General features: G+C 36.0%; 1 long non-coding RNA gene across 1 annotated transcript in view; it reads left to right on the top strand.

Annotated features, from left to right (window-relative positions):
- Positions 1–26,806, top strand: part of LOC128085320 (uncharacterized) — a 110,739-nt gene that overhangs the window by 23,286 nt on the left and 60,647 nt on the right. The window contains exon 2 of the long non-coding RNA XR_008208893.1: positions 7,451–7,566. This is a non-coding gene — a long non-coding RNA (uncharacterized LOC128085320). The remainder of the gene's footprint in view (positions 1–7,450; positions 7,567–26,806) is intronic.

The raw sequence follows: 26,806 nt of genomic DNA, 5'->3' as shown, positions 1-26,806 counted from the left end.
CCTCAGAAAAGCCTTCTTGGAAGGTTACTGGAAGCACAGAGCTGAACAAGGAGAATGTTTTCTGTTCTGAATTCTAAAAAAACATGACAAATAGCAAGCAGTGGTCGAGTGGTACTCAGCAGTGGATTCAATAGTCAAGTAGCTTGTTACAGCATAATCAACAGATTTGAAGTTTCTCTGATTTACACCTCATTCGATCCCTAAATCCTTAAAGAACCATTTAGAAGGGATGCTGCCGTTCTTCTTGGCTGACAGAGGAAACATTCTCAGAAGTGGAAATCAGTAAAAAATGGAAAACAGGATGAGGGTCTCATTTTCCTTTGAGGATGTCAGGACTTGGATTTTCTTTCCTTAATTCATGCTTAGTTGCATTAGACCCCTTCATAAATGGATGCTAGCCGCTTACTTTGACAGAGATAGTTCTTACAAGCTTCTTTTCTGGATGCATGTTGACTTTTTGTTCCTCATCTCCATGTGCAAATAGTTCTCAGGGCACAGCATTTTCACAAACATGAATAGAATCCATGAGGTGGCACCATCTCAGTGTTTATTTGTGAGAAATATAGCTGAACGTATTACGTAAATGCTTTGCTGGAAACACATGGAAAAGTTAGCAAATGCTTAAGTAAGCTCTTGTTTGGGAAATATTAAATAGGGCACTAGTTCACAACAAGCTAAACATCTGCAACAATTACTTGGAAAATCTTTGCCATGTGTTATTTCTAAGAAGCAAAACAAAGCAGCTGTAGCTCTACTATATCAGTTTCTGTGGATATTTTTTTTTTCTCAGCTAAATGACTGAATATGGAACAGGTCCTTTCATTACTTTGCTTACAATCCTCTTAATCAAAGACACTCTAACACGATAGTAAAGGTGTGTTTTACATCTGGGCTAGAGATAGGCCCCAATTGCGAGCCCCTTTTGGAGATTGTTGTGGTTATGACATGTCTAGAAATTTGGAACAGGTTTTGAAATTCCAAATTTAACATAAATGTCCTTGCTGTGATCAGATATGGAACATTTTTAACAATGTACTCTGAGTTTTAGATGACGTGTATGCAACATGTTTATGCACCTTCTAGAAGAAATAAATAGTTTGTCAATAAATAGTTTGTCACTTTAAGAAAAGGCTAGACTGGGCAAAACCATTACTTTTTTCTTTTTTTCTGAACACGTCATTCTTCTGACATCAACTGCATGTTACCTTCTGTTAACCCAGTTTTAATTTAGTGAGAAATATCAGAACCAGGAATTCTGGAACTTGCAGCAAATGTGGGACATTAAATATTTCTAAAAGCAAATATTGAATATAATCAGAGCCATTGTACATCCTACCTGCTATGCTAAATCTTAAATGTATCGCTGGAATAAAACCTGTGACTCTTGAAGGCAGTGTGCAAGGAATGGAAAATATGTAATATGTAGTGTTACTTGCTTTGTATTATAAAATATGTGGTTCAAAACACCTTACACAAGAAAATTGCATTGGACTAAAATTTCTGATCTCTATGAGAAATAGCAGGCATAAATTCAGAAGAAATACGAGTAATAAAAGACATACCTTAGGATATGACATGTAAAAGTTCAGCTTCAAATACTTTTTAAATACTAATTAATATATTGTCTGAGATTGGATCTGGCTAGTTGAGAACACTGCAATTGTATGGTTGATTTGCTTGTTTTTAAATTGATGTAAATTTTCCTACAATATGAAAAACGTTGTTATGGAACCCCACTACATGGTATTTCTTAAATAAATGTTCTCCAAGGCCTCTGAAAGAAGGAAATTAAATCAGTACCATCAGCATTATTATTCATAGAATCAGAGAATGGCCAGGGTTGAAAAGGAGCACGATGATCATCCAGTTCCAACCCCCTGCTATGTGCGGGGTCTCCAACCAGCAGACCAGGCTGCCCAGAGCCACATCCAGCCTGCTCTTGAATGCCTGCAGGGATGGGGCATCCATAATTTGGGGCAGCTGAACTTCAGCTTTGTAGCAAGCTATAACAGAAATGCCTCCTGAAACCAATATCTGGAAACTTGATGCTGAAAAGATTTTCTGAATGGACCTGGACCTTAGTGCACTACGAATGCATCCCCCTTGACTTGTGGAAGTTTGTCTGTAATGTAGTAAGAACCCATCATACACAAAAATTTGAACATAGTCTATAGGTGTTTTCTAGAGAAACTTTGCTTCTCTGGAAAGTTTCAGTAATGGTACAGGAACAATTATGATGGCCAGGGGAAACACAAAGGAAGTTTCTCACTGTATTGAAAAGAATACAACTGAAGTTAGGTGAAACAGCCCCTGGTGCAGGACGTAGTTTCAGGCATTGACGCTGGCAAAGCATGATTTATGACTGAACTTATAAGAGATAGTGGACTTTTCCCTTTAAATTCTCATGTCCAAGGTGGTTTTCTATCATAATTTTTTGGTTTATTCATTTTGGAGGTAGAGACACCAGTCAAGGTGTACAATTGCCATTTTTTATTTATGGGAGCAAGTTTAAAGGCTGTTTCCTTTTCCTTTTTGCATGATCTCTAAGCAACCCAAGATTAAATAATCCTTTGCTAGATTCAGATTGTGAATGCAATAGAACAAAATGACCTATATTAGACATCTGTAGCATGAGAAAAAAATTCTCTAATGCATTTTGTCTAATGCATAATTTGGTTTTGGATACCTTCCATTCATGGAAATGAAGATCAGAATGAAGCTGTCAGGATCTATCAGAACATATTTTGCAGAATTGTACTAAAAAAAGAAACCGTAATTCTTAAGTGATCAGGGGAAAATCTTTCAGAAATAGGGGGGCAAGGCTTCACTAGTATGATCCCTGCAGTGACAAGAATGTTATCAGAATTCTGCTGCCAGTTCCAGACATCAAAAATGAGGGCAAAATATCCAAAGGCATTTTGGAAATAGTTATTGAAAAGCTAAACTTCCAGAAAATTGGACTTGTAGTAGTAGATTAAACTTTGTTCAGTCTTTTTATTCAGGAAAAAATAGGAGATAGATTGATGACAATCAAAATGTGTCAGTCTCTTCTGAGATGGGCTGAAATCTGACCATGTTCATATATTTTATTGTGTTTTTACTTTTGAGCTGTAACAGCACTTGAGATACTTACAGCATACTATATATCAGTATGCACTAGAAAGTAATGTCTCCTGAATCGACCTTTCTGTCATGCAGTCAACTACAATTCAACTGTAATTTTGCCTTATAAATTCATTTTTAAGAGATCTTTAAGCAATTTGTGAGAACAGACTATAAAGGGCATTTTTAATGTAATTACACTGTGCAACAAGATTGTGTTATTTCTATCGCTGAAAGAAGTATTTTCTTATATTTGGGGTGATATTTCAGTAGAATCAGGAGAGTGTTGGCTGTTTAAGAATACTCTGATTCTTGATTTAAGTGGGGACAAGGAAAATGTTTAAGTTTTGGTTTGTTTGTTTTTGAAGTTCTCTGAAGATTACTATTATCCCTCATTTAAAGAACTGCTAAAAACTTGTAATCCAGCAATCAAGAATGTAAATCTAAGTACAAGATTGAGTTGGTGCTTCAGTGTATACACAAATTCATGTATTTTCTGAATCATCAAGCATAATTTAATCCCTCAGGGAAGTCATGCTTGACCAGTCATTTTGATGAATATGCAGAAATGCTGATAAAAATAAAAGAAATAACTGATTTTGATGTGGTAATGTTTTGGATGTTTATTTTTAGTTTGTTCTGGTCACAGTTTGCCAAGATTTACTGATTTTAGATCTTGGTGTGCATTAAAACTGCTTTTTCCTTAGCTTTAGATACTGGATTACTTCTATTCACACATTATATTTGCTGTAATCATTTTTCTTTTAAGAAATTGTTTTGGTTGTTAGCCAATACATAGAAATTTTAGGGATAACTTTTGCTAAGTGGGACATCAGTTCTTCATACATGCTTTTCTCCTTAAAGCTGTTTCTGCATTAATATTTTAGAACATTTTATTCATCTTGCACTCAGGAATGACCTTTGTCAGCTGTCACTGTCAACTAGGCATCGCTGCTCCTGACAGTTACTGTCAGCTCTGAAGAGATGTAAATCTCTATGCTATATTCCACAGGGCTGGAAAACTGAATCTCTCTTAACTGTGGAATACATTGTGGAATAAAAACAACCACCCAAGTACACGGCAAATACTATTTCTTCAGAAAATAACTTCCCCTTTCCCTTCTCCTTGCCCTTCCCCTTCCTTTTTTGAAAGACCACAGAGCACGTCCCACAGCCACAACTCTGTCTCCTTTTCCCTTGTACAGACATGCTTATTTATTAGGTTTCTGGCAAATTTCCTGCTGCCTCCAGCAGTGATAATTTGTTTGCTGTGTACAGCGCTGGGCACTCCTTCAGTTTGAAAGATCAATTTGAGGTGGTGATATTTCAAAATTTGGATCTCCATCTCATCTTCTGTCAGAGAGAAGGCCTGCTTGAACAGAGCTGCTTATCAATACCGGTCAGAAAAATAAAAAAATAAAAAAAATAAAAATAAAAACAAAACAAAACAAAGAAGACATTTTTACAAATTTAGTTCAGTATTTTTCCTATATATTTAAGTCTTTTTTTAAGTTTAAAGCATACTTCTTAGCAAATGTTTGACATAAATGAAAAATGTATATTTCCTTTCAATCATTTTTGACATCTCTCAAGTTTTCTGATTATTCTTAGACAACCCAGCTGTACTTCAGACTGCTTTTTCCTCTTGACATATATATATAAGCAATCTGAGAAAAAGAGGTAGAAAATAGGAACTGAAAATATATCAGCAGAGAAGCAACGATGCTACTTATAACAATGATTACTTTGGTAACTATGGTGCTGGCGATTTTTTCCTTGTTGAAAAAAAGCTACAATGCTGCAAAAGGCACATAACAAACAAAATTTAAAGTGGGGTAACTTCCAGGCTTGATTATAGCATTAGAAGAAATTCAGACTTTCTCTTATATTAGTTTGTAACAAAAAAAAAATAAAAAAAAAATCAATCAGTATTAAAAAAAAAAATAAAATTAAACTTAGAATCATTTAATAAAAATATCCAGATGATTCATAAAAGAAAATTTCAAGAAGTCACAGGACATATTCTTGTAGAATGTGTGGACAAGTTGTCCTCTAGGGATCATCTAGCCTAGCTGAATAGTCAATGGCCTTTGTATGACCAAAATGACAAACATTAGGTTGAAATTCTGAAACTGAAACTGAAATGTTTCCTGTACTGCATTTATTCTGTTTATTCAGCAGGCATTTCTGTCCTTAGCTCTGCCATATTTTTTCATGTTTAAAATAGTAAAACGAACATATATAAAATTTTCTCTATTGGTACAATGTTGACACCCTCGCTCATGGTGTAAATCTCTTCAAGAAAAAAGACACACTGAACCTGTTGAATGAAGGCATTGCTTTGTGATTAATAAATTTGATTGGATAGATTCCTTATGTCACCTTCAAAATTTGGGTTTATGCCTTGTAATGAATTTGTCTCTGGGTGTAGATACCTCACCGTTCTATAGTGGCTATTTTAAGTAAAACAGTTGTGGTGCATGAATCAATGTGCTGAAAGTGGGGATAATTGCGTGCCTGTGGTACTTAATGATGTGCCTTGTTTGGGTTAATATCTTTTGGGAAAGACCTGGAGGTTCAGAGTGCCTCTTTGAACTACGCAGCTTTGCTACAACATGTTCTTCTGTAAGGTGAACAGCAATTTGCTGTCTAGCACTGAGTTCAATATTTAGTGTGGTAAAGGTGACATCTGCAAAAATGATTTGATAGTTTCTTGTAGTGACATTGAAATTGAGCTCTGATTCAGGTATTGAATGTCCTTGATTTGTCTTTCTGCACTGCATTGGATTTTCTGTTGCAGACAAAGCCTGAAGAAATTGTAATACTTTGATAAAGCCATATGTCTGGCAGATATTGAATGAAATAAATGCACCCTCTTAGCCAGAGCCTGCACAATTTCTCATGCTAGGGGATTCTCTCCTGTTGCTAGTTTATTGGTCATTTTGTCATCGTGCTTAAGAAGCTATGAAATTAAGATTTCTGTGATAATGTAGGTAATGAAAGTCATAAAATGCATTTAACGCTATTACTTTAAAAATCAGTCGTTAGCAAGTTCATGTATTGAAAGATCTCTTGGTTTCTTGCTGTGATCCCCATGACTATTTCCAGGAATGCTAGACTGGTTTAGACAGCTTTTGAGGTAAACATTTCAGATGACTCTCTTTTTCTATCATTGAGTGTGCACCAGTTCTGCTGGTTAACCCAAGGCAACTGTCACTTGTTTTTCTTCCAGATCAGTTGAGGTGACTCATTTTCACCCATCTTTAAAAGGAGTTCAGAGCTTTGAAAAAGGCTTTCAGAATACTGAATCAAAAGAGAGAAATACATTTTGAAATATAGTATTATGTCTAAAATATTTTTCTATTCTAATCTAATCTAAAAATCTAATAAATTTTATTTACATGTGGTCTTTTGCGTCTTGGTGAAGGAATTGCAACACTTTTTTAAAACTAGGAAGCCACTTCTAGCTCCTGTGTCACTTTGGATGATAATGCTATTTTCTTTTTCTTATACAGAAACTGTTTTTCTACAGCAACTATATTTTTATGTTCAAATGCATTTCTTATATGCTCCAGTAATTTTTTTCAACTTCAACTTGCACAATTCAATTAGGATAATGGAATATTTTAATACCTTTTTTAGTAACCGTGGAAAAACATGGATGCATCCAATTAAACTATTTTTATCTGTTCTGCAGAGTTACTAACAAGCTGAAAACATTCTAGACCTTATATTATAGTCATATCTATAAAATATATCCCAACTGTTTCCTTCTTCTTGATATAAATGGTCTACATGCTTCAAAAGAAGTTACAATATTGCTTCTGAAAACAGATGGGGAATAATGTAACCCACATTAAGTCACATTGAATCTCCAGTAGATTAAAATGATTTAGAATATAAACCTTAAAATGTGAAGCTTAATGACTTCCTGCAATTTTATTATTGCATTTGTGGATGTTTACATAACTGTATATTTTCATATCTTTTATTTTTTTAATTCTGGAGTTCTACAGGTATTTCAGTTTTCCGCTTTTTCTTTTTACTGGATGCTCCCTTTGCATTGTGTCATAAAATATAAAGAAAGGGGCCCTAATTTTACTTTCTCTGCACTGCTTATCCTATGCTGTTCTATTATGTCTCCTTTGCTCATTTTGATCAGTGTTCTCTGATATTATCTCTTATTGAATGTATTTCTTTTAAAGAGATGGTGACTGGAACTGTGCAGACCAATCCATATAGGCCCTTACAATGGAACAGGATGATGGATAATGGTAGAACCTATTATATTGTCATCATAGCATCATTTCACTTTTTTAATATATATTTTTTTTCATTTCTATTGTAGCTATTTTGGAAAGATTTTCTACAATCATTCCCCAACTTAATTTTTGATCACGTTTCATCTGAAAGTCAAGAAGTTGAAATCTATGGCTGAATGCATCTCCCAGAATCGCCTGTTAGGTATGTTTTTCTTTTTTACAGTTTGCAAACATGTGATAAGATTAACATTGCATACGATTTAGAAGTTCTACTCTTGAAATGCGTATTGATGTACTTAAATTCTGTGTCAGAGTGGTTTTTTGGGAGAGCTGTGGTTCCACTGTGGTCTAGCTGCCTGTCTACTTCAGGGCTAACCAAAAGCTAAAGCATGTTCTCTGGGCATTATTCAAATGCCTCATTAACACCAACAGGCACAGGGCACCAACCATCTCACTAGGAAGCCTGTTCTATGAGCCCTCAGATTGTGCTTCCCTCTGAGCACTTCAGAGGTCCTTCATCCCTTTTTTGTATTTTGGAGCCCAGAACTGTACACAAAATACAAGGTGAGGCCAGATGCATGCTGAATATAGTGGGAGAATCAGCTCTTTTGACTGGATGTACCTAATGTGGTTTGCCCCGACTGCCAGGTTATAATGATGATTCTTATTGAGCCTGCAAAAATGACAGACTGGATGAAGGAGTTGAGTACCCTCAGTATGCTTGCAGGCACCAAATTGTCAGGTAGGAAGGCTCAGATGGATCTGGATAGGCTAGATCAATGGACTGAAGCCAATTGTATGAGTTTTAACAAGGCCAAGTATGTGATGCAACATTTTGGTTGCAGAAATCCTATTCATTAATACAGTCTTGGGGCAAGGTGGCTGGAAAGGTGCATGGAAGAAAAGGGTATGGGGGTGCTAGTTGACAGTCAGCTGAACACAAGCCTGCAGTGTGCTCAGCTAGCCAAGAGGCCAGTGACATCCTGACTCGCAGCAGAAATAGAGCAGCCAGCAGGAGCAGGGAGATGATTGTTCCTGTACTCAGGACTGGTGAGGATGCACCTTGACTGGTGTGTTCAGTTTTGGGCTCTTCACTAGAAGAAGGACATCAAGGTGCTGGAGCATGTCCAGAGAACAGCAGTGAAGCTGTGAAAGGTCTTGGAGCACAAGTCTTATGAGGAGTGGCTGAGGGAAATGGGATGGTGCAGTCTGGAGAAGAGGAGGCTCAGGGGAGGCTTTAGTGTGCTCTACAACCCTGTAGATGCAATATAGGTTGTGGTGAGGTGGGGGTCAGCATCTTCTCTCACGTAGCTAGCAGTTGGACTAGAGGGAATGGCCTCAAGTTGTGCCAAAGGAGATTCAGGTCGGATGTTAGGAAAAATTTATTCTCTGAAAGAATGGTGATTGCAACAGGATGCCCATGGGGGTGGGGGAAGGTGGGGGGGAGGAGAGGGTGTAGAGTAACCAGAAGTTTTCAAGAAGGATAGTTCTCAAGAAAAGGGTAGATGTCATACTGAGGGTTGTGGTCTAGAGCAGTCAAAAGCATGGGTTAATGTTTGGACTAGGTGATATTAGTGGTCTTTCCAAACTTAATGATTCTATGATTCTCTGAAACTTGTGTTTTGGAAAGATAACGTTTTGTATTAACAAGAGGTTTTATTGTAATTTGTTTCCAAAAATTGCAATATCTTCAGTGTCAGCATAGATACAACCTTAGTGGCAACTGAATGATAATCTGTAACTATACTTAATCATTTACTGAAAAAAAAGAGCATACTTTCACTTCAGCGTGCTTATGGTAGCTTGGAACATCCCACTGTTTATTTGTTCCATTTTAGATAGTCCTTATCTGAGAAAGGAGATGAGAAATATCTCCTTGTGGATTGCAGATTGCAGAGTACTTACTCCATAAGCAGATTGCAGAATACTTAATGAAGGATTCAAGGTATGAATTTATATTGCATACTTACTGGGATTATTTCAAGGTAGCAAAAACAATCAAATTGTTAGCAATGATTTAGGAAAAGAAAAGCTGTTCTTCTTTTGTGTTTATGACTTCAGAACAAATCATTGCTTTCCATCTTGAGGAGCTGGTAAGTAGATAAAACTTTTCACGACTGTAGGGTGCACTGATACTCTACTGATATGAAATATAAATATCTAGCATCTAACTCTGGATCTGCGTTGTCTATGCAAAGGCAAAGTCTGATTCAAATGGGATTAGCAGTGTGCATGAATTTAAGCATGTCCATAAATGTCTGCAAGGCTTTAGTTATTCAGTGCACTCATTATCTCAATTTGTTGTTTCGTGGAATTGTTCCAAGCATCTCATCTAATCAGATCCTCCTGCAGGCACAACATATGCTCACAATAACGTTAGCTATATATAGCTCCTTCCACAATTGTGGAGGATCAATGGAATGTTTTTATTGCCAGTGCATGTACGTGTCTGTGAATTATCCTTTAGGAATTACAATCCCTCGATGAGATTACAGTGTGAATCCTAGTGGTTATAAAGCTGATGGCAGAAGTGTAATTTCTTAGATAAAAGCATTATAATTAGATTTAGTGTATACAAATATACAGCAATGCAGTAGAAATACTATAAAATGGATGCAAGTTATATGATTTAGTTAAAAAGCAAGCTTGACACTATTGCTTGTATACCAGTTGCACATGCAACCCATAAATAAAGAAAAACAATGTCACTGTGCTGAATGAAAGTCAGGCAGATGTTCTTCATTGAAAATGTTTACCTCAGTAGTAAAGCATGTTTATTTCAGGCACCTAATGACTGACCTTTCATATTTAAGCTTGAAATGCAGATGGCAAATAGCCCAGATAATTCTGTTCTCAGTAATGCTGTTGTAAATCTGTTGTGTTACTGTATATTATGGAAAGTAGTGTACAATGTGACAAGAGGCTATGGCCCATTTCTGCTTTCTTTGTTGCTTTCATCTACAAAGGCATTCATAGGAATCAATGAAAGTATGTATAAAATATTACTTGAAAAGTGTAAGCATGTCAGAATTTGACTCTTTAGAGCCTGAAAGCATTTAATAGTATTTTGCATTTAATTTACCCATCCTATTTAAGTGATTGTCAACTATAGAACTGAGAAAATTTTAGTCTTGCTATACAGGTGATTGTAAAATGCCAATGTTAATATTACTAAATAACTTTACCTACTGAATGGATTCAGCATGAAGCAGTTGAAAATTAATTTGATAGCATATGGTTTAATCAATGTTACTATCTTTGTTTCTAGATACATAACTCCCTTTTGGCTATGCTATTCAATATATTATTTTGATAACAGTTGGAAAAACTGTGCTGTGAAACTGAGTATTAAACTTTTTTTTCCTTATGATCATATGCCACTTTTAAATTTCTATCAAAGCTCAGGATATCTAGATGGAAAAATTCAAATATTAGGACTTTCAAACAGCGGAGCAGGCAATTTCAGATGAACTTAAAGCATCCAAAATGCCAGGTGCAACATAAAGGATTGGAGGTGGGAGAAATTAGTGAGGTTTATGTTGGTCTTAAATCTGAACATCCTTTTTCGTTTAAATAATATGTGTGGTCTGCATGCATGCATATGCATACACTCACCTTACTGAAAAGACATTGATTAGATAATGGAGTCAGTATGTACTCTCCATTTTTTCAAGACAAAATTCAGGTAGATTTTCAACACTATTTCATTCAGGAAAAATACTATTCAAGATGTAACTTCCACTTGCTTCTTTATCTCTTCTGTGTTTCTTTGAGAGACCTCAAGGATCATCAAGTTCCAACTCCTCACAGGCCACAGGCAGGGCCATCAGCAATATGGAGAGGTATTAGTGTTACAGCTTACTATAAGCTAGCTTTGCTTGTCCTTTATTATGATCCTTCTTCTTGGTGAAAACTGAATAGATCAGCATGTCACACACGATCATTGGTTTGAAGGAATCTTTGCACCATAGGTTGTAAAAGTCCAGCTGAATGTATTACACTGTGTGTAATAGAGAGTGTCCCTACTGTCAAGGGTGTAGTAACATAGACATAGTAACAAGTATTTCATTTAAATGGAATGGTAGGCCATTTGTAGTATTGTATTTATTTGATATCTGTATCTGAGGTAGCAACACATATCACCTGAGTGAATGACTTGCCTTGGATTTGTTTACTGCCAAAAAATTAGGATCTGATTTGACTTGTTTGATACTGGTTTTTTTTTCTGACAAAGTACTGGAACTTTCTGGATGAGAACTGAGTTGTGTTGTCACTTACAGTCTTTTTAGTCTTCATGAAAACAGCAGTCTTCAGCTTTCATGTTTGCACTGAATTAAATTTTCTTGCATCAGTATTTCACATGATCATATGCTGCACTTTACTACTCCAGCATATGACCTGAATAAAATTAAATTTAATTTCACTTTTCCTATACATCCTTGTTGACCGTTTCACAGTGTTTTCTTCCACACTGGAGGACATCAGTGCTCTCAAATTGATGTTAAAAAGATTAAAAAAATCACTAAGTTCCATGGGTCTTCAAAGAGCTACCTCAATTACACATGCACTCTACTGCTTAGCTGGGTTTCTGTTATTTTAGAAAGAAAAATCTAACACTACTTACAAGTCTCTCATGCTGCTTAAATAGTATCTCTTCAGCTTCTAAGTTGTTGCATTTGTTGTCTGTATCGTCAAATAATTTCATTATAATTGGTGCAGAAAGTCTGTGAAAAGCATGGCACTGGGAATAAATATCTTTTTGTAGGGATGAGAAAGTGATTTTGTCTAACTGAAATAATCATTGTGGAAAAAGACATAAAACAAGGTGGTGAAACTAATGTGTTTGCCCCCTTCTTCTAATTTAAACCTGAGGCTGAGAGGTGTTACAGAACATAATACCAATTTGTGATGCTATTCATACTCTTATATTATGCAGTTTTTTAAAGCATTTGGCAACTTTTTGCTCAAGGTGTAATTTAACCTGAAAGAAAAAGGGAGAGAGAAGATTTGTGTTGTCATTGTGAAAACGCTCGTTAAGACATTTCTGCAATTGAATCTCAGCCACAGTTTTTGTAGATTATTGTAGGATAGGCTTCCCTCAAGTCCAGCTACTACTATTTCTTGAGTATGATACATTCTATTTTCCAAAAGCCTGTGCTGAATGATGTGCAATGATTGTGTGATCTCGTGATGGCTGGAAAGTTAATAATTGTCACCAGTACATCTTCAGCATTAGGATATGCCACTGTAAAATCAGATCAGTCAGATTTGGTAGATGCTCAAATAATAATTTTGGTAACTTTCTTGGAAATAACACTTAAAATTGAATTTGGAGTTTAGTAAAAAAAATTACAGCACAGAAGCCATTAGAGTCCAGCCTTGAAAGGACACTCTGGTGATTAAATACCATGCACATTCAAAATAGGGAAAAATAGGAATAGAAATAGGCTTATTATTCAGTCAGGTTCATTGCTATTTTTTTTTTAATCTCCTCAAAGATGGTTTATTTTGGGTTTATTAAAGTAAATAACAGCGATAATTTCATTTATCAGTTGCTATTCTATTTAGTGACTTTATTAATTAAACATAATTCATGATTTTTATGAAAGGCTGTGACTGCCCTCATAGGAAGGACTAAAATCAGGAGAAATAGGAAATATTAGCTGTCAGTAAAAGGAAAAAAAGGAAATTCAGTAAAGATAAAAAAGAAAAAGAACAGAGTCCCCTTTCACCAACTTGAATGCAGTTAATAACAGAAACCTTTGACAGGAAATTACATCATGGGAGGTTAAAAAAAAAAAAAAAAGGATAAAAAGCCTTATTATGTGAAAAAAAAATATTTGACAATGGCTACTATATTTACTACTATGAGTTTTTTTTGTCCCTGCTTTCAGATGCTGGACTTGCAAATCCTTTGTTATGTTATAGGTGTAGATGTTATGAGTTAAGTTTTGCACATTTTCTCTTTGAATCATTGCTTTACTTGGAAGGAAAATAGTAGAATGTGGCAAGATTATGTTCTAGGCATTCTAGATGCTCCCTCAGCAACTCTTGTTTCCTATCATCAACTGTCTTGACGTTTGCTTTGGTGGGGTTGAATTACTGCAAAAGGAATATGAGGACAATAATTAATCTCCTACATTTACTGTATCCATTGGGATCTTCATCTTTGCCTTTCATCAGCTCTCTTGACCTCAGCTCCCTGACCTGGGAGCAGCTACTGGGTACTATGCAGCAAGCTGGTTCATTTTTCTCCTCCTCTTTTTTCTTTTATTGTGAGTGACACATGAAATTGCAAGTGGCTGGTATGTGAGTTTCTTTGAGTACTGCCTCTTAGATCAGCTTCATTTTTCTCACTGGTTAGTTTTGCTGAGAAAATTAATAGTTCTTTGTTTCTCTAGAATCGGCACCATCTTTGCTTTTAAAGAATGTGTGGGTCTGTGTGTTTCTACTTTGTGAATGAGGCCGGAATCTCTATTAAGATATTAATTTCAGCTACCTTTGGTTAGAATAAGGATCAGTAAGAGCATAATTAATTATGTTATTATAGAATGTATGTAATTAATTATATTCATACGTTGATCATTATAATAAGCGTTTCAGCAAGAAATTGCTATGTATTTCTAAAGACAAGGTAATGGAAAATGGTAATGGAACAGCAGGGATAGCAACAATACCTGCACTGCTCTCAATTTTTGTCTTTAGTCAGGATGCATTAGTGAATACAACTGGTTCAGGACTGAATTGTGACAACACAAAGTCTCTGGGTAATCTTGACGCTTAACTTGAATCCTGATTGACTTCATGTTGAGCAGAAAGCTAATCTAGTAGCTTTAGTTTGACAATACTGCACCCTTTGTAACTCTAGCATTGTAACCCTTCTTGCATAGGTGAGGAATCAAATCTGTCAAAAACTTGATTAGGCTTGGAAAGGTCTCAAGGATAGATTTCTTATAGTGGATATTAAATCCACTTGAACCTTTTCAGTATAAATACATACACCCATTTATTTCATGGAAAGTGTAATACCTTTTGTTGATTATTATTGTACTTTTCATCAAAAAAGAAAAAAAAGTTCACAAATGTCTCTACTAGAAAGTCATATTTCAATTCAGAATCATATTTCTATTCAGCTTTTACATTTTTTTTTATTTATTTTTCTTTAAAATAAAACTGATGATATGTACAATTCATGCTCACTGTCCTGGGTACTACTGTGTACTACAGGAATCCAATATTTTTATTGGAAGTAAGTATTCTAGAGTGGTCCCATTTGATTTCAAATCCAAATGTGAGTCGTCACATTTGGATTTGCTGAAGCAAAGCAAACTACAGTGCACATGAAAACAGTGAGTGAAAAAGCTATAGATGTTAATTATTTTCTTAGTAATTACTGTTGTATTTTGTTATTTTTAGCCTAATCTGAGTTCTCTTAGTCATGAGATTTAGTACCCCCAAGAAGAATGACTAATGTGAGTTGAAAATAATGAACCATTATCCAAGAGAAGAGAAATGTACTTATCGTGCAAATGAGAAAGGGCTGTTGGGGAATAAGACGAATGAGCTATAACTTTAAAATAATATAATGAATCCTGAGGGCAGCTTACAGCTTCCCAGGAAAACTGAACTAGCTAGGCATGTGACAAACCACAGACCTTTGTTAAATATTGTAGCTATTTACAGCTCAAGGTTGCAGTTTGCTGGTTTTTTTATGTGTGTGTGTGCATGTTTTATGTGGAGAGAGGGAGAGCTAGAGGGAAGAAGGTTATTTTGTTTTATGCTAGGATATTTGTAGACCCTTACCTTGAGATCTGCATACCTGATTTACAGATATATAGAATTCACGCTAGCTCATTTGTGTTTTGCTTATCATACCACAGCCTCTTCAGTTTGACAATCTGTACTCCACATTCACTCCATCTTTAGACTGCTAATATTTTAGTGATATCAGCTCACCTGTGAAAAGTGAAGATGTGTCATCAAGAGTGAAGAATGTTATTTAAAGGTTGTCATTCAGGACACCAGGGAGTGAGGGAGAAGATTCTTTTTCTTTAGCAGCCACAGGTAGCTGGGACAAAGTCAGATTTGAAAGCGGTCACCCAAAGGCACTGGTGAAATACAGATTAAAAGCAACACAATTAATACTTCCCTTTCTCTTACCTCCTTCAAATTTCAGATCAGGAATAGCAGCTAGCAGTTTGCATTCTCTCACAGCTTCCCTTACCCTTCTGCAAGCAATCACATTGACTTCAGACTAACACCAAGAGCGCTCTCTATTGAATGCCAAGAATTGCCTGAAAGAGGTGATTCCTTTGAGATCATCCATGTTAAAGTGACTCAGTGCAACCCCATTTAGCCATCTTCTAATAACTGCACTTGGAAATCAAGTGTGGGAATTAGCACTGCAAGTCCTTTTAGAAACTAGTTTAAAATTAGTTTAGAAGATTTTTGTTTCCCCTCCCTCTATCTTTTCTTTGCAATTAAAGACTCAGTTGTGTTTTTCTCTTGTACTATCGTAGCATCAGGATCCTAAGCATATTTGTAAAATGATGAACAATCTACAAAGAGTTTATAAAGTGAATTTATAGAGATTATGTGACTTGTGTGACTTGATATAGTAGTTCTGTACCAAATGTAGGAACTGAAGTCTGTATCTGTATATCCAATTCCATTATTGGATTTTTCCACCTCATGTTAAGTAAGTAATATGTAAGCCACTCTGAAAGTAGTGCCTTGTGTTAATTTCTGTGGAAACTACAACAGATACCAGAGGCACAATAACACTATTTGATAGAGCAAATTCTCAGCTATAGGCCACTGTTTTTCAACATGGTTCCTACAGTTAGCTTTATGTATTCAACAGCAATGGACAACAGCCTGCATGCCTTGCTCATAAAAATCTGCATGGCCAACTGGAACATGGCTTGTATTTCCCATCGCCGTCCCCACTGCTGAAACACACCACCCACTGCTCACTGTGCTCACATCCATTGCTTGTTCTCCATAAAAACACTGCAAGTGTTGCCATTTTTTTTTCCACAGAAAGGGATTCAGTGACACACCTTTGCTTCATCCACATTTCCATAACAGACACCATTCTGTCAGACTGCCTCTCTTCTGCCATCTGTCACATGGCAGCAAAATATCATGGGGTGTTGATGGAAGGTTCAACCTCTACTGCTGTACCAGCAACATCCACCTCTGATGCTGTAGGCCAACATCATAACCTAGGAGGTATAACTTTCAGAGCTCCTTATATAAAATTAGGACTTAACATAGAAATCAGGCTATTGGTCCCACCAGGTTTTCCTCACGGTAAGGCCTCTGTACCTGCAATACCATGTCATTTGTGAGCTGATATATCACTGTACAAAGGCCAGAGAGATGGCTTATCTGTGCAGATGCATGTCCTGAAGCATGATAGGCATTCCTTTGACAAAGTGTCTTTATGCTCTCTTTATGATTTTTCCTTCTTCTGCCTGTCTTGGCCATGTTGCAGCATTTGCTTTCTTTCAAGGCTGACATCTAGAATTCAAATAATTCTATGTATTAAGAAAGCTCCATACAATTTATTTGTTATTCACAGGCTGTTTGTGAAGTAGTTATAAATGTTTCTACTTGAATTTGGTAGAGAAATTGTGTTCAACTTCTGCCTTCTTCTGGCTCTATTAGGCATAGCAGTGAGAAAAGTGCTTGAACTCAAACTGTGTTATAATATAATGATACTATATAATCCTCTTAATTTCTGTAAGTTAGCAACTGCTTTTTGAGATAATGCAGCACTGACTTTCTACCCATGCTTTTGAACAAAAAGGAAGCAAGTTATCATTTACATCATTTTTGACGATTTATTTTTGAGCACCATGAACCCCTCATCTACAATTCCCACAGGGTTCTGCAGAAGGCTCCAAGTATCCCAAATTATACTGTTTCTATAGTTTAATAAAAATAATGTCCTCATTCGGTTTTTAGATGTAATTCTTAATTGATGTATACCTACCATTTTTTGTTTTGCTTCTTTTAAATCATGGACACTTAGTGTGATGTACATATGCATCATTGCAATGCAGCTTCTAAACAAATGCTAGTGTCCTAATAATTCTGGCTTTGACAGAATATGAGCAGTGTTGTTCTTTTACCACCCTTTCTATATACAGTCACAATCATGAGGAAATCAGTAGTTCCTGTTGTGGCAGTGCTGAAGTGCTTTGCGTGACATAACAGTGAAAAGGATTTTCCTCCTTTTCTCTCATTTTTACCACTTAAATGATTTCACGTCTGTGAAAATGCAAGAAAAATGAAATAAGCAGTAGCCTGTGGTCCCAATTACCAAGGATAAACCAGTAGCCTAAACAAGAGAAAATTTAAATACATTCTTCATCGCCTGTCTTTCATAATAGCTGGTAAAAGTGTATGAATTCACTGAATGTCAATAAGAAATGGTGAGCAAAGAGCAAAATGAAACATTTTAATTTGGTCATTCAATAAAGAGCAATCAGCACTGGGACATAACTGTTGCACTACCTACTGCAATAATTGGACAGATCAGGAAAAGCTAACCTGGCTCAGTATATCCAGACAAACAGAACCAAATTCATCATTTTAAGGGTTCTCATGCATTTCATGTTCTCTTTTCATGAGGCAGTGAGTGACCTCACATAAAACTTAACCTTTTTATTAGGAACAGTAATGCTCCAGCAGTTCCTTTATGGTCAGAATATTTATTTCCATAGATTATAGTTATTTTTCCAGAGCTGCTGTGTTCCGCTCTGTAAAAGTTTTTAGAGACTGATTTCAACTCATAAGCAAAACACAAATAGTCAAGTGGGAAGTGGATTGATTTGTAATGTATTCAAGGTATTTACTATATTTTTACAATCTGTTTGAAAACAAAGTCAAAAAGAATGGAACGTGGCACTATTATTTTTTTTTTCTTCCCAGAATTTACAAGAGCTTTTTAACTTCAAAATTAGCATTGGCATGAATGAGTCGAAGCTTTGCATTCTTAAACGAGGTGAAAATGTGATAGCCAGAATCCACAGGGCTGAGCTGTATCTGAACTCACTAGAGTAGCTGGATCTGAACTCACTAGAGTAACACCTAAAATCTTTTCTTCAAAATAGTTTATCTAATGCTGAACTGAAGAATTAATCAGCACGTGGCCATCTATAAGTGAAATCTGACCAAAAACATTTATCATTTGCTTAGATCTGCTTTTGGTGTTACCATGGAATTCACTAAACAAAACAGAACCCCTTTCCTTTTCTCTGCTTTTCCCCATCTATACAGAACGTACGTGGATCTACCTCTGAATTCATCCAACTTTACAGACTAATTTTTGAGCCCAAAAGCATAACTGAGAGCTAAGACATGAATTCTACAATCTATCAATGAAATTTAGCAATGATTGAAATGCTATTACTCATTGCTTATTATTCATTCATATTTTAAACTCCCAGCTGGAAATTTCTTGAAACAAAATATCAATATTCTTGGTGATACCGTTAAAATTTTACTGATCCTCTATATAGGAATTATAAGATATGCCAAAATGTGTATGGGAACGTTATGCTTTTGAGACTCCCGTGGGAGTATAAACATAATTGCTGTTATCCCAGTTAGTCAATCTGTCAGCTTATCCTGTGGAACAGAATTCATTCAGTGTACTTTTCTCATTCTTCTTTACTGTTGTTTTGTTTTGTTTTGTTTTTCACTGAACTTCTGTATTGTGTTGTTCTGTTTTGTTTTTGTTTTTCTTTCAGGTTCATACTTTTTTTTTTCTTTCCCCAGCATTTTTAATGGTAGCAATTAGTGACTGCATTAAATATTATATGCAGTATAATTCCTTTTTTCCATCAAGGAGGGAAATTGAACATTTTCAGTTTGTGCATTTTTGTTTTGTTGGCAACAAAAATGAAAAAGAAAATAGTGAAATATTTAACCTTGTTTTGTGAAACTAATGCATGACGGAAGTGGTTGCAATTCTTAGTGAGCTCTCAAGGTGTTCATCAGAGAGTTTTTATTTAATTTTACGCTTCCTGTGCTTTTTCCTTGAAAACAGTTGTTCACAAATGTATGTACTGCCAAAAAACAATGACACCAATAAGATACAATTGTGAAGCAAGGGATGTCTTTCTCTAGTAAGATAGGTCTTATAGAAGTGTAGTAAACAAACATGATCAAATTTTTCTTTGGGTTGTATGCCAGATTGCAACTATACATCACATCTGAAAATTTCTGCTAACTGAAAGTGGAGTACCAAAAAATTGATGACTTTTTTTTTTTTTTTTGAAGCCCTGTCACCCATTCTCAGAATTGAAAGAGAAAGCAAGTCTGCATATTTTTCACTGTTCACAGGGCTGTGCTTAGCCAATGTATAAAAATCATCAATTTATTTGCCAACTTGAGCTTGCCATAATTTGAATTTCATTTTGAACTCTGATATGGTTTGAAGTAGCACAGATTAGTTAGTTTTCCCCTTGAAGATGCATGTTTATCTCATTTTAAATGAGTGGTGAAATCCAACAAAAGAGCTAGATCTGTGAGTTATCTCAAAACTAATTGGAAACATCACAAATTATTTTATACTTGTTAGGAGCCTTTTGAGACATTGAAAAGTACAAAATTTGTCAGCACCACATAAGTACTGTGGAAATTTCTTCCTTAGTGAAGGTGTTAATTTATGAAATTGTTTAACAAAACAACACAAGTTCAAGTTTAATAATTAAATAAGAAAACTCACACGTCTGCTTCATAACAAAAAAGCTTATTTCTCTTCAAGCCTTCAGGAATTAGATTTTGTACAGTCGATTTCTGTGCAGCCAGTTGTTTCCTACTTCCGTCTGAACAGCTGCATGTGGAAGCAACCACCTTACAAACTCCTGGTGTTCTGTGTCCTTGTGACTGATTAGTGCCATCCCTTGTTTGCTCGAGATTTCTCTTCACAACCACTGATTTTCCATTTTTCCTTTTTCAGTGGGGAGAACTGAGGTTATAAAGCGTTGTTATACAAATGTCCTCACCCACTATATGAAGAGAAGGACTTGTCACTTAGCATGGGGTAAGGGTAGGGGTAGAGAGCTGGATGGAGGCAAGGGCTCTGATAAAAAGAAGAAACGCAAAAGGAAAAAGCTTTCTGCAAAGCCTTTGAGGAATTCTTCAAGGAAAATGACAAAGCTTAGTAGAAATTAGCAACAATGAACATCAACAGGTACAGATATGATTATGAATATGTTGCACCAGGTCCGCCTTTAATGGAGTCAGTTTTCTCCATAGCAGTTTGTACAATGCTGTGCTTTGAATTTCTGGCGAAAATAGTTTTGGTATTTGGCATTTCAGCTGTTGCTGAACAGTGCTTCCACAGCATCAAGACTTTTCCCTACTCCTCTATCGGTGAGTAGCCTGGGAACAGGCAAAAAACTGGGAGGAGACACAGCCAGGACAGCTGACCCAAACCAGTTGAAGGGATATTCCAATGCCATATGGCTTTGTCCTCAGCAAATGAAAATTTAGGGAACAGAAGTGCTTGCCTTTCCAAGTAAGAGCCGTGTCTGCTGAAACTCTGCTTTCCAGGAAGTGGTTAAACATCTGCCTGCCAATAAGAGGCAGTGCATAAATTCCTTTTTATGCTTTGCTTGCGTGCACAGCTTGTATTTCACCTATTAAACTGTCATTATCTCTATCCATGAGTTTTCTTGCCTTCCTTCTATTTTCTCCACATCCTGTAGGAGAGAGGAGTGAGTAAGCAACTCGTGTGGGTGTTTGGCTGGGGTCAACCCACCACTTATATATAAATGTTTCTCATCTTATATCCTAGATTTTGATGCTAATGAGATTGCTGTATATAAGAATATAAAAATCATATTATATTTACAAAAATATTTTAGAGGCACATCTTGCTCTCAAGCTGTACTGTTAGATCCGACTGATCTTTTCAAATAAGAATTAAAAATAGGAACATGCAAACATAGTTCTCTGAAAACCTTACTGTTTTACTTTCAAATTTTTGCTTGAATTACAAAGCTCTGGAATCATATGGTGCAGGATTCCATCATGACAGTCACTATCATAATTTAGATGACCACAAAATTAAAAGTTCAAAGACTTTTTTTTTTTTTTTTTGGTAGAAGAAAAAGATTCCATAGTTCATTAAACGTGGTAATAGAAGTTGTTGTTCTATGTTGTTTACTGTAAGGAAGTTAAAATGTCTAGAGATTAATGCAGAAATGCTCTAGGGTATCAAGTAGTTTTAAGACAAAATATTTACTAGTCTCTGGGTCTCAGTTTTCAAAATTTCAATAACTTTTTATCTGTTATGTTGTATTTAAAGCACATTAGAATTTTAGAAATGATAAACGTTCTGTTAGCAATCACAGTCACTTGCAATTCTGGGACAAAGGAAAGCGATGGGCTGCTTTTTCTTAATTTTTCAGTATCTCTGTTGTGGCATCCTTCAAATATCAGTAAAGTCATCCCAAGACCATGCTCTTCAGAGTGGATAATTAATGTATGTCTGACCTCGTTAAGGTGCTGGGTGCAAGCATTAACCTCATTGTATTTCATAGGTGTACACTGACTATTTGTAGTTAGTGCAGGAGTGAAAATAAATAAGTTCAGTGAATAAAGTTTATAGGAAGTAAGGTTTAAGCCCTACTACATGGATGGGGGGAAAAAAGAATAAGTAATAGTATGAAAAGTTAATAGACTGCTCAAGCTGAGATCATTCTTATCCAACTCTGCTCCATTTTACATGTAAAGAACAAAGTTTATTTATAAATGCCAACAGTTCATTTCATCAGCAAGGAAAGTTTTTTATTTTCTGTAAGCTGCTGTCTAGTAGAACCTTCATAATTGATCATAACCATCACATTTATTTTTTCCATGCAACTTAACTGTCAAAAACTTTGACATTAGTAGTAAATTAATCTGAAAAAAACTCATCAAAAATGTCTGTATTTTCATTTTGAAAGCAGTAATTTATATTTGCGTAATTTATTTCACTTCTCTGAACAGCACTGCAATTAACCACAATACTTTCCATGATAAACCTGTTTTCTGGGGAATCATCATTCACACATAAATATTTACTCCACACTCAAAGGGTTGTGTGAGAGAAAGGCATCATGATGTAAAACCGAATTTGGAAGTATCTCCATCCTTATCTAAACTTTAGCCTGCCCGCTGTTATTTTATGACTTTAGTAGATAGTTTTTAAAAAAGTATTTTATTATATGGCCAATTAAAGGGATGCATCAGAAATTTTTGTTTTATCTTTACCATGAAGAATACAGTACAAGCTATATATCAGCTCAATTAAGCACATATAACCCTGAAGCTCCTATGTTAATTCCTGTGGTGATAAAACAGTAATTGTTCTGAGAGACTACAAGCAAAACTGTGACTCAAGCAAGGACATGTTGTTCTATTTGATCGCAATTACTGGCATATAACTAATTGTTTTCTCCACCATCTTGATGTACTGCTTCATTTTCCCTGAGGATTTCTCACAAGCTCTTTTATCTTATTATTCTTGTGTTGACTATCTAATCTGCATTGTGTCTATTTACCTGATGATTTTTTGAGATCTCTATTTATTGCAGTATTTGAAATGTTTCAATTAGTTTCACATTAATCTTTAATTTGGGCATTTTTGAATGCTCAGATTCTATATTCCTCTTTTTTTTTTGTTCCCTTAAGTACAGACTTCTGCTCCAAGTAGGCATAATTAGTTCATACTTTGTAAGGACTTCACTTTGCCATGGGCTTACAGCCTTCAGAAAAGCTACTCTGGACATAGATTTTCAAGAAAATATTTTCCTAAAGATTAAATAATCCTAATAAGATGAAGGTATATTGAAGTACACAACCAGTTTCTTTCTTTCTATTTGTAACAAATTAGATAATAACACAAGTAAAAGTTGTATTCATATTTCTCTGGGAATTTCTTTCTGGAGCCTGTTGTGCCATTCTGACACGTTAAGAACTTCTGTCTTTCTCTCCGTCTGGTAATTGAAAATAATAACACAAATCACATGAAAATCACTGAAAAGATTGGGTGCACTTCTGCTGATATTCACTGCAAGATAGTTAGTTAGAAGCCAGATGATGAATACACTTCCTTTATTTCAGATATGCTATCTCATTCAATGATTCCCCAAAATGTAGACAAATAAAGAATTACTGTCAATATGTGTAGATGCTGTTTCCAAACTCATCTGAGATAAATGAATTTGCCAGGAAGATGGAAGAAAGAGATCACTTGAGACAGAACTACCCAAGAGAAACTGCCCCAAGGGTCTAGGCTGCCATCAGTAAATATTTCACGTTATGTGATTATAATTAATACAACAAATACTGTGTGCGTGAAGAGAGCCTTGTTGCTCATTTAAACATGAAAGATTTGAGAAGACGATGATGTAGACAGGCTGGAGAGCAGCTAGGAGTTGTACTTGACCGATGGGTTAGAGAGGGATGCCTGTGGTGCCAATCCATAAGAGTGTTAAACAGTGACTCACAGTGGTTGGAGGCTTAAGGTAGTACTGTGATTTTAAGTACCTAAAAAGACCTCTCCACTCCTTTTTATGGTTTATGCTTCATAACAATGCCTGGCAAAACAAGGGAGTGAGAGTGACATTCTGCTATTCAAACACAAAATAAATGTTTTAACTAAGCAGAGTGTTACAGGTAGATCAAAGGGTGAATGTGATTAGAGAAATTAATTGTCCAGGCTGTGCAACTATTAAAAAAAGAAGAAAGGGAAGGGAAGGGAAGGGAAGGGAAGGGAAGGGAAGGGAAGGGAAGGGAAGGGAAGGGAAGGGAAGGGAAGGGAAGGGAAGGGAAGGGAAGGGAAGGGAAGGGAAGGGAAGGGAAGGGAAGGGAAGGGAAGGGAAGGGAAGGGAAGGGAAGGGAAGGGAAGGGAAGGGAAGGGAAGGGAAGGGAAGGGAAGGGAAGGGAAGGGAAGAAATCTAACATATTTGTCAGTTGACTTAAAAGCATCTGTAACAGGCTGCAAAATAAATGGTTATAACATCTGCTCTTATGATAAGCTGTTTTCACTCGCAGGAATAACAAACATGGTAATAGTAGGGCTCTGCATCAAGCCAGACATAAAAAAAGAAAAATGTTTGTACTTTTGTTTTTGTACTTTAAAATATTTTAAGTGGTTTCATTAGAATTGTCATCTACAGTCATGGGAACAGTTATCATTTAAAGGATCAGCTGAGATGTCTTAGGACACATCCAAATATGAAATTGCTTCTTCCGTTTGTGCGCTCATTTTTCTTTGAGGCTGCTCAGAGGAGCAGGTATTTGCATAATAGTGAAGTGATTGTGCTGACTTCTAATGAGGATTTGAGGATCAGAAGGGGTTTGAAAAGCTACAGATCTACACAGTGTGAAAAGATATGAAGCTGTAAAATAAATGGAACTTATTAGTAGATACTTAAATAGCAGTGAGTCAGTAGGGAAAAACACGACTTCTGTAGAAGGAAATCTTACCTTTAAAATTTATTAGAAATTTTTGAAGAAATTAGTGCTCATGTGAATGTGAATAAATAGTTAACGCTCCTCTCAGATACCTTATGGGTGCTTGGTACAGGTCCTCACCAAAGAAAGCAGGAAATTCTGAGCAGAGGAATTCAACTTTGTGCCTGATTTTGAACTAGCTCTGTCCATATAAATATGAGCAATCTAATTCTTTTGGAGTGCAAGCTTTAAAATTTCATTAACAGTGTTACAGATGAACTCAGAGCCTTGAGAGAATATGAAGATAGAGCAGGTACAGTAGCCTTGTACACCCTCTAGTGGTATGTACAGATTTTAAGGCTTTGGTCAAATCTCTGTCTTTTATGTAGTTTTTCCATGTATCTTTGTCTATCATACATGTTGAAATACATCCCAGTGGAATTTGGCTCATGTTTTGTTAACCATCCTTACATCTAGACTTCTAGCAGTAACAACAGCAATAAGTAAGTAACAATAAACAACAGTAACAAGTAAATGGCAGATTTTCAAAAGTCATTTGTTGTCTACAGTCACATAAATCTGATTTAAAAAGACCTGACACGACGTGTTCTCTTAGAATTAACCTTATCATTCAGGCAGAGACTTCAAAAAATCTTGGGAAAAAATGGCTTCTTCGTGAGTCTTTTTGGTTTTACCCTCATGTGTGTACAGTTCAGTATAGTTCTTAATAGTTCTTAATTGTTTGTAACATAAGACCTGTGATTTTCATCCATCACACCAGGAAGCACATTAATCAATTAGACTCAAGTTGGTTAGGATTAAGAGGGTGTTAAGTGCAGGATTCTGGAGAAATTGAAAGGGGAGAACAGATTTGTATTTTATTAACAGCCATGCTTCTGCATCTTAGCAACTCTTAATGTATTTGCAATGATCTACTGCAGCCTATCCATCCATCCATGGATGTTTGTCTAAAGAAAGTTTCAGAGGAGTTTTACTGCAGAAAGTTTCAGACCTGGGACACCTATCAATCTTTGAAACATCCCTAGAACGTATGCTAACAACAACAACTAATTTTGTGCTTTTTGAACAGTTAGGCTATGAAATCTACCTGTCTTTATCACAATGCTCATCCCAGTGTGAGCTTGGTGAATGTTGTTTAACCCAGCATCCAGTCTGAATTCTGCCCCTTAGGATGCCCTAGATACAACATCATAAATGGCTGGAGTAGAGGTGAAACATTCTGCCCAGAGCTCTGAGTCTTATGGAAGTGGTCACTTGGCAAGCTTTTAAGCTCTGTGGCTCAGAGCTAAGGTGTGTCAAGATCATAAAGAATTAACTCCTTGCTTTCCAGAAAGTGTGGAAAAATTCCCTGTTGAGTGACTTAGCTGTAGGCCATGGAAAAGGTACAGCCTCAGCCCAATTTGTACAGTGCTGTAGCTGGTGCTTCAGCTGAACTGCTTTTGTAGTTCCCACGGCTGCAGTGAGTCTTCTTGCTTGTTCCTGCTTTTCAGCCAGGTCCTCTCATTAACTAGAACTGGCCAGACATCTCTGAGCAATGCTATCTGAAATATAGACCCAGAACTAGGAGGGCCAAGGGACAGGAATGGAAACTTAGCTGGTGTGTTATGGGGAAAAAGAGAAAACATGTTATTTGATTTGATTAGCTAGCATCAGAATTTTATCCCACCACTGTTGCATTTGTGGTCTGATTCTGAAATAAATGAATGCTTTTAATGAGTCTTAATAGAATCATTACAATCTATGCTACATTGCTGAGTAGAATGCAAGATAAGATACTGAAGCCAAACCTCTTTATCTCTTGCAGACCGTTCACTATTTTATGTAAAGTTATTAATGTTGAAAAAGGATCTATATACTTACATTTTCTTTGTTACATATATGATCTAGTTACTAGTTCTCTCAGAAATGCTGAACATTTGTTTCTTCTTGCATACAAGTTCTTTTGAGCTTGTAGCACT

Source organism: Tympanuchus pallidicinctus, unplaced genomic scaffold, assembly GCF_026119805.1.
Source record: "Tympanuchus pallidicinctus isolate F22 unplaced genomic scaffold, pur_lepc_1.0 scaffold3, whole genome shotgun sequence".
NCBI lineage: Eukaryota > Metazoa > Chordata > Aves > Galliformes > Phasianidae > Tympanuchus > Tympanuchus pallidicinctus.
The sequence above is the reverse complement of the archived record's forward strand: the minus strand, read 5'-3'. Positions and strand labels throughout refer to the sequence as shown.